Consider the following 11,124-nt stretch of genomic DNA (forward strand, 5'->3'; position numbering starts at 1 on the left):
ATGTATAATATGGACAAGCTAGAGGTACGGGTACCGTCGGAAAGTATGCTCTATCCTGAAGAAAAGAGGTATGAGCCATGATCTTACGATAAATAGTAAGGAAGCAGTAGCTGTTTGAGTAAAAGTCTAAAATTTACCTTTGAAAGTGGAAATCCTAAAAGGGTTAAAAGTTAAAGGGTGTATCAAAATAGAGAGATACTGTCCTATATTGGATTTGGCGTATCAAGAATAGATTCCTCCACCTCCATTCTTTACTCTCTATTGAAACCGGGAGAAATAATAGTTCAACATCTGATTTTAATGTTTTAGTAGCACAGTTTTTGACATGATTCTTCCGTAGTTCTGGAATCTGAAATACGACCCATTTTTTAAAAGCATAATCAGAATCTTTTACAGAAAAAGTGAAAAAAGAAACTACGAAAATGTTAAATTACTTGTTAAGAAACTCAGTGAGTTGGACAGAAGATGAATATAATCCGTTAAAACGTTTTGAACGAACATTAATCACGACAAAAGAAAGAAATTACAATTCCCAACGACACTGGAAATTTCACCAACCAGAAAATTAGTTTAAATTGTCTCAATTCCCTCTGCTCATTTTTGAAGTAAGAGACGATGTTAAATTACTAAGCAATTCGACATTAATTTCATTTTATTTCAATCAAAAGCGTCGATCTACTTCTCCTCCCCCGCAAGGGGTGGAGAGGTGTCTAGCCAACAATATCTTCTTACCCAAGGTGTTTTGCTAGTTTTTCTTTTCTTCTTTATTTTGCAAAAGGTGCGCTAATATTTGCCGAAGCTTTAGTACTGCTGTGGGTTGTGATGACTTGGTTGTCTGTGGGCAGACCATGTGTTACTTATCCGTCTTGCTGCGATCAGCTTTTTGCTATCTTCTTTTAAATTTGTAACGATTCTTTGACTCTCTTCTTTATTTTTCTGGGGTTGGAGTCTGTTTCTGTGAGAGTGTGCTTGAACTGTTTCTGTTGTGTTGTTCGTGCATGTCAGTGATAGTTAGTTGCACTTTGCTGCAAATCTCGTGCTTACTTGATAAACATTGGTTGAGTGTTCTCTATTTGAGTTGTGATGTGCTTCCTGTGTTCAACTTTTGATATTATGAGTGTTTTATGGAGCATCAGTGTTCTTTTGTTTGTAAGTTTGTGCGAGGTGATTGCTGTGTAGGCATATCCCTGTTTGAAGGTGATCCTATTCAAGTTTTGCTTTAGTATATATCTCCATGCTATTTGTATGGCTCTATGTAATGTGTTTTGTTAATGGGTCTACGGATATGGTTAGTACGTATGTTACCTGTTATATAATGCTTTGCCTAGTTCCTTTGACTATTAATTCTATCATAGTTTCGATAATGTTTCTCGGTTCATTGACGATCTTCATTCCAGTTTCCAGTCGTTGTAGGTTAGATACTGTATGCGGTTCTGGTCCTAAAAAGGGCCCGAATTTTTGGTGGTAGTTTACTGTGGTGAGTTAAGTTCAATTGTTGCAGCCATCTGGTGGAGTGGTCTGTTTGAATATTTGCTGTTGCCAGTTCTGTGGCTCACCTTGATCCTTGGTGCAGAACTGCTTATTGAGTGGAACGTTGCAGGTACATTCATGGTTATATCTGCATCTGAAGCACCTGCGTTTCTCTCTGCATTTTTGGTTGGATTGTGAATACTCGAAACAATTCGAGCAGGTTTTGGATATAGCTGGTTTACATGAGGCTTCAACTCTGTATTTCCTGTTTCGTATGGTTATTCCTTGTTGCATGAGATAGTTAACTTCCTCTGGGAATTGTGAGAAGAGTCTCACTAGGGATACAGGTCCGTTGTCGTTTAGGATTCGGGTTGTATTAGTGAAGTCAATTAGGTGTTGATGCTTGTTCTTTTCGAGGGATTCCGTAGACATGTCAGTGAAGATTCCTTTGTTAATACACGTGAAAGTGGGAGGTCTGTTTGTGGGGTTTGTTTTAGGGTGAACCACTGGATAGGAGTTGGAAGTTTTGGTTGTTACTTAGCATAATCAGTCCATTATTATCTAAAGTAGGGATGGAGGGACAGAGGAAAAATTCTCTTCTTTATCTTCAGTATCCTCTTCATTTCCCCAAGTGTTTATACCCTCTTTCTCTTCTTTCAATTTGAGAATGTTAAGCCTTGCGTGAGGGTCAAAATCAGTAGCTTGGAAATGTTTGAAAAAGGTATCTCTTGTAGAAGCGTCTATGAAGGGAAGGAAGAAAGACTTCTTGTAAGGTAATATGAGTCCTGAGATGCATTCTACTGTAGGTTTCCCCTCAGCTTATCTCCTGTAGTTACTGGGTCAGTTATAAACAATGGTGCTGATATTGAACAGTGCCATTATGAGGCCAGTTGCATATTGAAAGTGGTAGGGTAACTTTCTTTTTGTTGCGGGGCTTAATCACATTGTAGATTGTAGTATATGTTGCATATTGTTGGTTGGTCCTAAAAAGGGCCAGAGGTATGGTGAGCTATTCATATGTGCTGTGAACCTGGTAAGGACCAGTGTAAGTCTGGAGTACAAACCGTAAGAAATGCGATTAGATCCCTCTCCAATTTTATCAATGAAGACTGTAAATCGAGTTAAAGGATATAAACTAAGCTTACCATTGGAAGTGAACCAACAGTGACATCTGTGATTTAATTTTTAAGTGGAACTTTTTCCTTCCCCTTTTTTGCTTAAAATTATGTCATTCGTTTAGATTAAACTATTTTTGCATCTAGAAATTTTATTGTTTTTTTCTGTACTACTGTGTAAATGACTTAAGTCTGGAATGCTGTGGATGGCCACACAGCTGCTTTCTCTTGAATGATGTATGGCCAGCACATTAAATCCTATCGTATGTACTTCTGACTTGATAGATCGATTAGTGTTGGTTTACTTTAGGCCTGCCATAAGAAAATATTCAGAAATGCGAAATTTCTTAAAATAAATATATTCCTTACACCTAAGAAGTGGTATTTGATAAGTATTCTTACAACACTTATCTTAGATTCTGTTTAGGAATGCAAAAAGAGAGTTTTGTTTGTGTTGGAATTAACCTACCTCTTAGTTTTGTTCACTTAGATAATGAAGGTTAGAGTTATTAGTTAGATTTTAGCTTTTCGTAGCTATCGTAGGTATTAATTAATTGGTTTCAACTTACATCCCTTATCAGCAATGAGATTATGGAGGATAAGCCTTACAGTTTAAAGTGGGTTTACTGCTTTCGATCCTCTCTCACAGAGAATCGGACAAGAAACCTCCTGCAACAGAAGCACCGGGTCTAGCCACTAGAGCAGAATGAGGACAGCTGCAGTACTTAGCGCTGCGAGATTGAGTTTACTTCGATTAGATAAGCATAAAATCTTTTAACCTGTTTAAGCTCTTTGCCACACAAAAATCAATCATCATCTCCTAAAACCGATATGGTTCCTTCAAAATGATTTTTTAAAGTTAATTTTTATAGGTGATATTACGTATTATAAAAATGCATTTTCCGCTCGTTGCGTACTTAATATACGTCGATAATGTCATGTCATGATCAGCGTGTTGTGAAGTATAGTAGCGACATTTCTGACTTTGCTTCGCCACAGTAGGAGGAAAATGCTCATCAGTCTTGTTTCTCGCTTGAACCTAGAAATTGAAATGATTGTTCTTACTAATTCTTATGATACAACCTAAGTTTCTAAATTTTCATTTACTATGGAAGAAATGTGACTTGCAAATGTTAAATGACTATTGAATATAAAACCAAGATCTTTAATCATCTCTTCTTTAATTAATAGAGTGCTATCTAACGTGTATGAGTAATCAAACTATTTCTACTACATAGGAAGGAAATAGATTTGCGTTTGTTAATGCTTATATTTAGATTATTTGTGAGTATATATTCTAAGTGAGTTGTGAGTCGCATTTAGACTCAAATGTTGTGCGTGAGATAAAATTTACATTGAAGTTGCAGCCTCCAGTCGTGACGTAATGTCACATGGTAATTATAGTACACTTTGCACACACAACTTTATTGATTAAAAGAAGTAATTTACCTACGCTACGAAATATAACTGAGCGAACGTCAGCGAACGAAGGGGGTTAGAAGCCTCACAGGGTTTGTTTTATTCCACCTCTATCACAATTCACAGACTACGTGATATCATGTCACGAACGAATGGTGCAATTTCAATGTAAATCTAACTTCACTCAAATTTTGAAGTTTCATCAATTGCAAATGTTGCCGAAATTCCTTTGTAGGTGGACCACAAGTGTGAAGCAAATAAGTTTGTCTGATGTTCCTTCATTACTAAAAATTTTATTTCCATTATGTTTTAGAAAGTAAAAATTCACAAGCTTAACTTTGATTTTAAGAATTTCCAAAAAATACTAGGGTTACTAATTATGCTACATTTATTTTGAGGCACAAAGTCACGATAAGAATGTAATATATTTCTTTTTATTAGTTTACGGAAGCTAGGAAAATTATTATATTGATGAAATTATAAACATTTCGTTTGTTACTGAAAGTGGTGTGGTGGTTTTATTGAAATGAAAGCTGGCATTTTCCAATATAGATTATATTCGGGTACTGTAGTCGACGACGCTTCAAAAAGTGCAAATTTTTTTAAAAGGATTTTTTAATTAAAATTGTTCATATTTATTCTAAATTTGTCTTTCCTCGTACTTTATGCAAAAATGTACATGGCACCATACGAAAGTTTGTTTCACTCTAAGGAAAATGACATATGATCATGATACTTCGATGAATAGTACTGAAGCAGAAGCTACTTATCTGAGAGCTATTTTTTTTTTTCTAAAAGTGCAGAAATTTAAAAGATTCAATTATAGTAAGTGTAGCTTTGGTTAACTTTTCAGAAGCTCATTTAGCGTATCTTTAGTGTAGTGCCTCTATGTTACTTTCGAGCAACTTAGCTTTGCTTGGGTTAACGTCGATTAATTCATTTTTGCTTAAGTCAGTTGAGGTTTGAAAATTGTAGCTTAATTTAGATATATTAATGTAAAGTAAATATCACTAACGTAGCTTATCTTCGGCTAGTTGAGTTCAATGTAAGTTAGCTTAATGTGTTTTAAAATTAACTCAGTAGGTTAGGTTGGCTAAGTTTGATTACTCGACATTATATTATATTTGCTTCGGTTTATTATATTTTGCAATACTTTCGACAAAGTAGATAATTTCGAATATCCAAGATCAATATTAACAAATCAAAACCATATCGACCAAGAAATTAAATGTCGACTAAAACCAGGGAATTCCTGTTATTATTCATTTCAAAATCTTTTTTCATAGGGAATTTTGTCATGTATAAAACCATAATCATTCTGTTGTTCTGCATGGCTTTGAAACATGTAGACCGCTTACTCCGAGGGAAGAATGTAGACTCAAAGTATTTGAGAACAAGATCCTGAGATGGATATTCGAACCCAAGAGGAACGGGAATGGGGAATGACAGAAACTTCATAACGAGGAACTACATAATTTACCATTTAGCAAACATTATTAGGGTCATCAAGTCTAGGAGGCTCAGATGAACAGGTCATGTAGTCAGAATGGAAGAAAGTGGGAATTCTTTCAAAGTTTTAACTGGAAGTCTAATTGGAAAACGACCATTAGGAAGACCTAGGCGCAGAAGGAAGAACAATATTAAGATGGATCTAAGAAAGATAGGAATACAAAGCAGAAATTGGATCGAGTTGGCTAAGGACAGAAGCAGTGGTCGAAGTCAGACGGTATGCGGTGGTATGCCATACCGCCTCTGGTTTTTCAGTAATGAGGATATACCGTCTCTGGTTTTTCAGTATTCAAGACAATATTTAAATAGCCTGTATGCTGAGTCAAAATCATAATAAAACGTACCGCCGCTGCTTTTTTTCCACTTCGAACACTGGACAGAAGTCAATAGAGAGCTGTTGTAAACGCAGCATTGAACCTGTAAGTTCCATAGGCCATAGGATTAGTTAATTAATAATTACCCCAACTTTTAGCTTTTTTTTAAAAAAAATAAAATATTGGAATGACGATAGGAGAGAAGAAAGTATGCTGATCGTGAAATCAAATCGAATTCGAGATTTCAACGCGTTAACGCGTTTCATCGTCCCTACATGAAAATAATAATAATAATAATAATAATAATAATAATAATAATAATAATAATAATAATAATAATAATAATAATAATAATAAAGAAATCCCCCAGATCGTTCGTCACGATTTAAGCAAGTTCACTCGCCTAGAAGCCATGCCGTTCAACATATTCGCACCACATTTTAAACTTAAGTTTTGTATATATGTACAGTATATTTTGTACTGTACATTTTGTTTATATTTCATAGATTAACACTTTATTACAAACCCTCTACTGTAGCATCAGTCATTTTTCTGGGAAAATGCAGAAGAAGCAGGGCCTAGAGTTGAACGGTACTCACCAGGGTATGGCATATGCTGATGATGTAAATTTAATAAGGGATGATAGGAGAACAATAGAAAGAAATGCAGAGATTTTATTAAACGCTTGCAGGAATATGGGTTTAGAAATAAATGCAGAGAAAACTAAATACATGGAAGTGCGTCGGGACCGTAATATGGCAAATTGTGAATGCATTAAAATATTAAATAATACTTTTGATAAAGTGGATACTTTCAAATATTTAGGATCAATATTAACAGACGAAAATCATATTCACGAAGAAATTAAATGTCGACTAAAAGCAGAGAATTCGTGTTACTATTCGGTTCAAAATCTCTTGTCGTCGCGAATTCTGTCGAAGAATTTGAAGCTTAAAATATATAAAACGATAATCATGTCTGTTGTTCTGTATGGTTGCGAAACATGGTCGCTTACTCTGAGGGAAGAACATAAACTGAAAGTATTTGAGAACAAGATCCTCAGACGAATATTCGGACCCAAGAGGAACGGGAATGGGGAATGGCAGAAACTTCATAACGAGGAACTACATAATTTATATGATCTACCCAACATTGTTAGGGTTGTCAAGTCTAGGAGGCTTAGGTGGGCGGGTCATGTAACTAGAATGGAAGAAAGTAGAAACGCTTTGAAAGTCTTGACTGGAAGACCAATCGGAAAACGACCATTAGGAAGACCTAGGCGCAGATGGGAGTACAATATTAAGATGAATCTTGCAGAGATAGGAATACAAAGTAGAAACTGGATGCAGTTAGCTAAGGATAGAAGTCAGTGGAGAGCTTTTGTGAACGGGCATTGAACCTCCAGGTCCCATAGGCCATAGAGTAGTAGTAGTAGTTTACTCTTGAGATGATTTCTTTTTGAACGATTATCTCGAAAATGACTCAGAATATTTTGGAAAATGACAAAATATTTCAGTTTAACGCCCTTTAGGCTGAGAGAGACGATGATTGAGGCAAGTGAAAGATGATGAAAGAATTGGTGGAATGAGAAAGTGGGAGGAAACGGGAGTGCCATGGGAGAACCCACAGACACGATGCCGTCCACCACAAACTTAGCTGGCCGGGGATCGAACCACGGACCTCACGCACCACAGGAAGCACTCTACCACTGAGCTCCCGTGCCCCCCTCTTTGTTTTCTTCAAATTTCATAAATAAATATTACATTGAGAGTCTCTATTACTGCGAAATTAAAATACCGCTAATTTTACAGTGACTATGTGATATCTTCAAATAGACAAAAGATAATCGAAAAGTGGATCAAGACCTCCCTAGACGATGTTATTTTGCATGAGGTACGATTATCATGAGTCACCAAGTAGCTTTTCGTTTGCTGTTATTCAGAAACGCGAAAATAAATGCCGATTTTCTAAATGGATGGAAATCGAAAGCTGATAAATCAGTCGTGATAAAGGTATCTCACGCAAAATAATACTGTCTAGGGAGGTCTTGTTCCAGTTTTCGATTATCTTTTATCTATCTAAAGATATCACATAATTAGTGTAAAATTAGCGGTATTTTAATTTCGCAGTGATGAGGCCTCTTAAGAACCTGACAATATGGCGTAACTAATTGTCCTGAACATTAACAAGGAGTAATTTACTCTTAGAGAAGAATTTTTGGCGATTTTCTCAATAATTACTCGAGTATTTTTTTTATATATTTCATATAATAAAATATTCCATTAATATCCTGAAAATATGTCATATGTCGTTTCTCTTGAAAAAAAAAATTACAAGGAGTAGTTTACTGTTGAAGATTGGTTTTTGCGGGAGATTTTCTCATAAACGACGCATCCGATTTTCATTTCATAAATAAATATTCCATCAATAAGCCAACACTATGGAATAAGTAATTTCTCATTAACCAATCCACGAGCGTAACTTTATTCTTGGGGGTGAATTTATTTTCAAACGTTTCAAAAGTGTGTTAGGCGACTTTCATCTCATAAACAACTATTTCATTTATAGCCCAAAAATATGGATTGTTATTTCTTATAAACAATCCACATGGAGTAGTTTATTCTTGGAGATGAGTTTCTTTTCAGATGACTTTCTTTTTTCTCAAAAACGACAGACGGAGTTTTCATTTCATAAACAAATATTCTATTCACAATCTGACAATACGGTATAAGTCAGTTTTCATTAAACAATGTACAAAGGATATTTTACTTTTGCGAATAAGTTCCTTTTCGACGTTTTTATCTCAAAAAACTACTCAGGCGATTTTCATTTTAAAAATAAACTAGCCTTGGACTAGCGGGGGCTCCGCCCCCAGACCCTCGCGTTACCTCGGCCTACGGCCTAGCATTTCCTACGTATCAGCCTTTGCATCAGTGAATTTCGTGCATTTGCTCTTTATCTTTTCTGAATTTGCCTAGGTGGGGGCTTCACCCCCACACCCATGCCTTTGCTCAGTCTGCAGCCTCACACCTCTTATACCCACAATTCTACCGAATTTCAAGTTTCTTTTCCTATTTAAACTACACTAGTTAACAAAGGTTTTGTTACATAAAAGGAATTACCTGTTCTTAAAGGAACTTTTTGCGCTGAATTCGAATATGCACTCGGTTTTTCTCCATCACGTACGATTTTCCCTAACAGAGGGATTTTTGGGAAAATCCCACAAAAATTTCCCTTTTCGTTTATTTTACACCCCGAGATCTGTCCCCTTGCATATACTAACATAGAAATTATACCTAAGTATACTTTGATTCATATTTAACAAACCCTCCAAGTTTCGTAATAATCGCTTTATTCTTTCTAGAGAAATAAATATGTTTGTATGTATACTGTGTGTACTGTTTATTGCACCTTATAGTAATGCTTTCAGATCTCTTAAGTTGAGGTAAAACGTTTTGCTTTATTACCACAAACACATATATAAAATATAATACAATATAATTTACAAGTGTGACAATTTACAATAAACAATAATACAAATGTACCAAAAGGTCATGAAAAGACAATCAAAACTATCACAATATATGAAACTTCCATTGGGTTACAAAAACGTACACTACTTCCTTCTTTTGTAAGAAATGTTGCATTCTCTAACAAGACCCCAACAATAGTCCCCCATCATTGAAGCATCCCATCGTCCCTGGTACCTTTTCTCCATTGCCATTATATCTTGGTGGAATCTTTCCCCCTGTTCGTCGCTGAGAGCACCTAGGTTAGCAGGAAAGAAGCTGAGGTGGGAGTGCAAAAAGTGGATTTTTAAAGACATCCTACAACTCAACTCTTTGTATTTCTGTATCATGTCCTGTACGATTTCTGTGTAACTCTCAGCTTTGTTATTGCCCAGAAAGTTGCGCACAACACACTTAAATGCTGTCCAGGCAGCTAGCTCAGCACTGTTTAACTTGCTGTCAAAGCTATCATCAAGCATTAATTTCCTAATTTGGGGACCGATAAACACTCCCGCTGAAATCTTAGCATCACTCAGGTTAGGGAACTTATCTCGCAAATACTTGAAACCTTCACCAGATGTGTCCATGGCTTTGACAAAGTTTTTCATAAGTCCTAACTTGATATGAAGTGGCGGTAGTAATATCTTATTAGGATCTACCAAAGGAGCGTATTTGACGTTGCATTCTCCAGGTACGTAATTCACTCTAGGTTCCCATTCCTTCACTTCATAATGTTTGTCATCAGCTCGGCTATCCCATAAACATAAAAAACATTGGTACTTCGTGTAACCGCACTGCAGTCCTAATAAAATACCAACTACCTTGAGATCACAACATATTTGCCAACAATGGTCCTTGTAATTTATAAGATTTAGCAAAGTTGACATGGTGTCATAGGATTCCTTAATCTTCACTGAGTGCGCAAGTGGTATAGAAGGTTTTTTATTTCCATTATGTAAAAGGACAGCTTTAAGGCTGACCTTTGACGCGTCGATAAATAACCTCCATTCTTCTGGAACGTAAGGAATTCCTAGCTCCGCCATCAACCCATTTATATCCGTACATACGCACACATTATCTTGCATTGAGAAATAGCTTGAAAATTGAACATGCCTTTTCCTGTACACTGATATGTTCGTTTCTGCATCCAATAAGTTCCACTGCTGGAGCCTTGATCCCAGAAGTTCCGCCTCTTGTTTTGTCAGGTGCAAATCACGGACTAGGTCATTAAGTTCACATTGCCGGATGAAATGTGGCTCGCGAACACAGTCAGGGATGAACGTTGGATCCTTGGATGTACATGTTGATGTCGATGGTTCATCAAGGTCATGATCATCATCAGAGTCTTTTGGCCATATCTCTTCCCAGTTGGTAGGGGGCTCGGGAAGTGGAAGTTCATCCCCGTGCGGAATAGGTCTAATTGCGGATTTAACGTTGGGATAACTTATTGTGTATTTGCTTTTTTTAGAATGTTCCTTAACTACTGTGAGACAAAAATAATCATCCAGATGGTTGGTGGGTTCTCTCCACACCATTGGTACAGCAAATTTCATGAACCTCCGTTTCCCTTTGGCCCATGCAAGTAAAGTGACGTAGCACGACGCACAAATTATGTTGGGTGCCCAAGTTGTGTCCTGATCTCCCACACGACATCCGAAATATATATAATATGCTAGTTTCACCGATGGCGTAATGGATCTACACTGTCCTTTAACTACAAACTGGCCACACACATAACAAAAACTATTTGGTGAGTTAACACACGAACGCCGTCCTCTTGACGCCATT

The sequence above is a fragment of the Thermobia domestica genome, chromosome 5 (genome assembly GCF_964235325.1).
Source record: "Thermobia domestica chromosome 5, izTheDome1.hap1.1, whole genome shotgun sequence".
In the NCBI taxonomy this organism is placed as follows: Eukaryota; Metazoa; Arthropoda; class Insecta; order Zygentoma; family Lepismatidae; genus Thermobia; species Thermobia domestica.